This window comes from Enhydra lutris, unplaced genomic scaffold (assembly GCF_002288905.1).
Source record: "Enhydra lutris kenyoni isolate GAN:26980312 unplaced genomic scaffold, ASM228890v2 scaffoldscaffold28, whole genome shotgun sequence".
Taxonomy (NCBI): Eukaryota; Metazoa; Chordata; class Mammalia; order Carnivora; family Mustelidae; genus Enhydra; species Enhydra lutris.
In genome coordinates, this window is record NW_019154112.1 from 6526218 (window position 1) to 6531260 (window position 5043).

Sequence of the window (5043 nt, forward strand, 5' to 3'; positions counted from 1 at the left end):
AAAGTGAGAGAAGGGGGAAATGGGAGAAGTAGGCTCTCCACTGAGCAGAGAGCTGGTTGTGGGGTTCCATCCCACAACCCTGAGATCATAACCTGAGCTGAAGTCAGATGCTTAACCAACTGAGCCACCCAGGTGCCCAATATGTGATATCTTACTTATTATTTAGTATTAGACTTTTTTTTTCAAATCTTCATTATGATCTCTTTTTGGACCAGTAGATTAATTATAATAAGTTTTTACATTCTCAACCTCTGAGATTTAAAATGTGTCCTTTTGTTATACCTTTCTAATTCAATTGCATTGTGTCAAAGGACATGAAATGGCTGCTAATGATTCTCTAAAATAGACTTTGTATTTTAGAGCAGTTTTAGGTTTACAGAATGGTTGAGCTGAAAGTACAGTGGCTTCCATATACTCTCTCCCTCCCTACAAACTTTCCTCTATTAATATGTTTTTAAAGATTTCATTTATTCATTTATTTATTGATTTAGAATGTGTGAATGGGGGGAGGGGCAGAGGGAGATGGAGAGAGAGAGTCACCAGCAGACTCCCTGCTGATCACAAAGCTCTACATGAGGCTCGATCTCACAACCCTGAGATCACGACTGATGCCGAAATCAAGAGTTGGTTGCTCAACTGAGTAAGCCATTCAGGCGCCCCTCCTCTATTATTAACATCTTGTAGTACATTTGTTACCTTCAATGAGCCAATATTGAATATACTCTTATTAACCAAAGTCCATAGTTTACATTAGGGTTCACTCTTCGCGTTGTTCAGTTTCATGTATTTTTTTTTTCCACTTTTCCTGAACTTTATTAAAGAAAAAGCAATGATGGTAAATCTCGAGAACATAGTCAAATTTCTAGGATTCTTCCCTTGAAAATGTGACATTTGATTTCCAAACACATGCCAGAGCATACATGGTTCCCAATTGTACTAAATAGGTGAGAAGCTGAAATCCTAAAACGTTCATCTTCCAACTTTCCCCAGTCTGTGGTCTGTCTTTGGATCAGCAATAATTGCCTGAACAGCTACTATGGCTTCATTAATTTTTGTCTGTAGCTCTCTGAGCTCTTCTATATGCAGCAATCGCAGAATTTGAGCAGCTTCATTAAGAACTGCATCTCCTGTGTCAAAACCAAGAATATGTTTGTCTAAAGCAACAGGCAAGCCCTCTTTCGTTTGATTTGCTTTAGCAACTGCATCCTGTGTCAGGCGCTCCTGGACCAAAATGCGAATTGCCTTAAGCATTACCAGGTAATCATCATGACGCTGAATCTGAAGAAGGTTAGCCAAAGCCATTACACCAGCCTTAAAATCAGGATTATTTACATCCAAATTGATCAATGGCTCTGCATTTTTAGCTGCATTGTCAGCATTTTTTGTGTTATCAGGTACCAAGTCCTTGTATTTTTCAGCATTATCTCCATATTCAAGGCTAACAGCTAAACCAAGAAGCCAGTCAATTGCTTCTTGTCGATCTTGAATCTTGAAAGGACCGTTAACATCTTTGAGATACTTTTCAAAGAACTTGGGCCAGTCACTGCTGTGGATGTTTCTTAAATTACCTCTGTCTTCAATCTTGTAGTGTCTGATTTTCTGGTCTTCAAGCCAAACAATAAAGTTTCTAAATTCTGTTTCATCTTTGCAGTTGAAGCCAGCCGGGTTGTGGTAGTCAAGGGCCGTCAGCTTGCGTCGGAACATGGTCCCCGCGTCTCGCTCTGGTCTCCCGGGGCTTCAGCTGGGAGAGGACAGGCCCAGTTTCATGTATTTTGATAAATGCCTAATGCCACGTATCCCCCATTACAGTATCACACAGAAGAGTCACACTGCCCTCTGTGCTCCATCTACTCATCCCTCCTTCCCTCCTGCTGCACCCCTGGCAAACACTGATCTTTTTCCTCTTTTCATGGTCTTGCCTTTTCCAGAAGATCGTATAGTTGGACTCATATAGTAGGTAGCCTTTTCCCCACTAGTTTTTTCATGTAGCAAAATGTATTTAAACTTTCTCCATGTCTTCTTGTGGCTGGATAGTTCATTTCTTTTTGACATTGAATACAATCCTTTGGGGACGCCTGGGTGGCTCAGTTGGTTGGACGACTGCCTTCGGCTCAGGTCATGATCCTGGAGTCCCGGGATCGAGTCCCGCATCGGGCTCCCAGCTCCACGGGGAGTCTGCTTCTCTCTCTGACCTTCTCCTCACTCATGCTCTCTCTCACTGTCTCTCTCTCAAATAAATAAATAAAATCTTTAAAAAAAAAAAAAGTTGGTTGAATACAATCCTTTGGATGCAACACAGTGTATTTACCTATTTACCTACTGAGGGACAACTCAGTTACTTCCTGCTTGGGGCAATTATGAATCAAGCTGCTGTAAATCTGTGTGAGTTTTTGTGTGGGCATAAGTTTTTAACTCAGAAGCACAATTGCTGGATTGTAGGGTAAGCCTCTGTTTAACCTCAAAAGAAGCCACCAAACTGTTTTCCAAAGTGGTTGCATTGTTCTGCATTCCCACCAGCAATGAATGGGAGGTCCTGTTGCTCCACATCCTCACCAGCACTTGGAGTTGTCAGTATTTTGGATTTTTGCCAATCCAATAGTTGTGTAGTGGTATCTCATTGTTTTAACTTGCAATTCTCTAATGACTCATTATGTTGATTGTCTTTTCATATGCTTATTTCCACTGGATATTGTTTTTTGGTGAGGTGTCTGTTCAGATTTTTGTCCATTTATTTATTTATTTATTTAGATTTTATTTATTTATCTGAAAGAGAGAGACAGCAAGAGAGGGAACAAAAGTGGGGTTGGGGGGTGGAAGAGGGAGAAGCAGGCTTCCCGCTGAGCAGGGAGCCCAATGTGGGGCTTGATCTCAGGACCCTGGGATCATGACCTGAACTGAAGGCAGATGCTTAACTACTGAGCCACCCAGGCGCCCCCAGATTTTTGTCCATTTAAAAATTTGGGTTGTTTGTTTTCTTATTCTATGAGTTTTAAGAGCTCTTTGTATATTATAGAGGCATGTCCTTTATCCGATATATGTTTTGCAAACATTTTCTCCTCTTCTGTGATTTGCTCTTTCATTCTCCTAATAGTATCTCTTGCAGAGCACAAGTTTTTAATTTTAATGAAGCCTAACTTACTTATTCTTTTTTTCATGGATCATGCTTACAGTGTTGTATTGCTCTATTAAAAACTCATTGCTAGGGCTCTGTTGGATTCAGCTCTGGTCATGATCTCATGGTTGTGGGAGCGAGCCCCACATTGGACTCTGTGCTCAATGTGGAGTCTGCTTCATATTCTCTCTCCCTCTCCATCCTGCTCACTCTCTCTTTCTCTCACTCTCTTTTTCTCTCAAATAAATAAATATAATCTTAAAAACAAAAACAAAAAACAAACTCACCTCATCATCAAACCACCTAGATTTTCTCCCATTTTATATACTTACCTGATCTGAAATGTCTGCGTTTTCATTCTTCACAGTATAATCTCTTCTGTCTTTGACTCAGAAGTCAGTGAGCCCTTCTTTCTAGTTGGTCCTGTTTTAGCAGTTCCAGTGATGAATCCCTCATTTTCAGGTACCTATTTTCTTTCCCAAGTCAATAAATGCTCACTATTTTTTCAGTTTTCCAGTGTCTCTGGTCTCAAATCTGTGTCCTTCCACTTTTGGACAGCAATCACTTCACTCTTTAGTCCTCAAAACATTGCCATCAAGGTTAAAAAAAAAAAAAAAAAAAAAAAAGGCAAGCAAATGATAAGAAGGTAGCATTTGGGGCGCCTGGGTGGCTCAGTGGGTTAAAGCCTCTGCCTTCGGCTCAGGTCGTGATCCCAGGGTCCTGGGATCGAGCCCCACATCGGGCTCTCTGCTCCTCAGGGAGCCTGCTTCCTCCTCTCTCTCTCTCTGCCTGCCTCTCTGCCTGCTTGTGATCTCTGTCTGTCAAATAAATAAATAAAATCTTTAAAAAAAAAAAAAAAAAAGAAGGTAGCATTTGCTTGTTTCCAGAACCAACCTCAGGAGATAAAAGAGCAAACACTTCCCAAATTTTGTAATTCGAGCCTGTTTGATCTAAATTTATATGCAGTGCTCACTTGTTAATTAACAGCCTTCTTTATTGATTTTCATTGCAGCTTTAGCAAGAAAACTATAAGAAAATCTTTTAGGTATAGAATTTACATTGACAATATCTCTTAGAAAAGAAAAATGAAATTGTTTCTTCTTATTTTTTTAAAATATTTTATTTATTTTTAAAGATTGTATTTATTTATTTGAGAGAAAGCACTAGAGAGAGATTGAGAGCAAGCATGAGGTGTGTGTGGGGGGGTGGACAGAAGGAGAGGGAGAAGCAGGCTCCCTCCTAAACCAGAAGCCCGACATGGGACTTGAATCCAGGACCCTGGGATCATGACCTGAGCTGAAGGCAGATGCTTAACTGACCAAACCACCCATGTGGCCCTCATTTCTTCTTATTTGCCTTTTTCTTTTGTGGCTGAATGATTTGAGTCCCTCAGGTTTCTAAAAATCATACCTTTATTTTATTCAGAAACAGTATAAAGAAGACATGTGTTTGAGGGGCTTATTAGGCAAGTGATTTTATAAATGACTGCCAGTTCTGATTAAGCATGTTTCTTACCTAGATAACCCATGCAGCCATTCCCAGGATGTCTGCCGTATGTGTTTCATTTAAATAAACTGAGACAAAGGGTTTTTCCCAAGGCTGTTGTGACAAACTTCCACAAACCGGGTGAGTTTAAACAATAGAAGTTTGCTTTCTCACAGTTCTGGAAGCCAGAAGTTTGAAATCAAGATGTTAGCGGGGTCATGCTCCCTCTGAAGACTCTGGGGGAAGAATAATCCTTCCCGGCCTCTTCCTAGCTTCTAGCTGTTGCTGGCCATCCATGTCATTCCTTGGTTTACAGCCACACCACTGGTTTCTGCCTCTGTCCTCACATGATCATCTTCCCTCAGTGTGTCTCCAAAACTCCTCCTTGTAAGGAAATCAGTCATCAGATTTAGGGCCTACCAGGTGACCAGAAGGCTACACAGGCT

General features: G+C 40.8%; 1 pseudogene across 1 annotated transcript; it reads right to left on the bottom strand.

Moving 5' to 3' along the window:
* Positions 1–793: 793 nt before the first annotated feature.
* Positions 794–1751, bottom strand: LOC111152304 (annotated as a pseudogene). The gene has a single exon (XR_002640917.1). The product of XR_002640917.1 is annotated as a UPF0568 protein C14orf166 pseudogene (transcript).
* Between the last annotated feature and the right edge of the window lie 3292 nt (positions 1752–5043).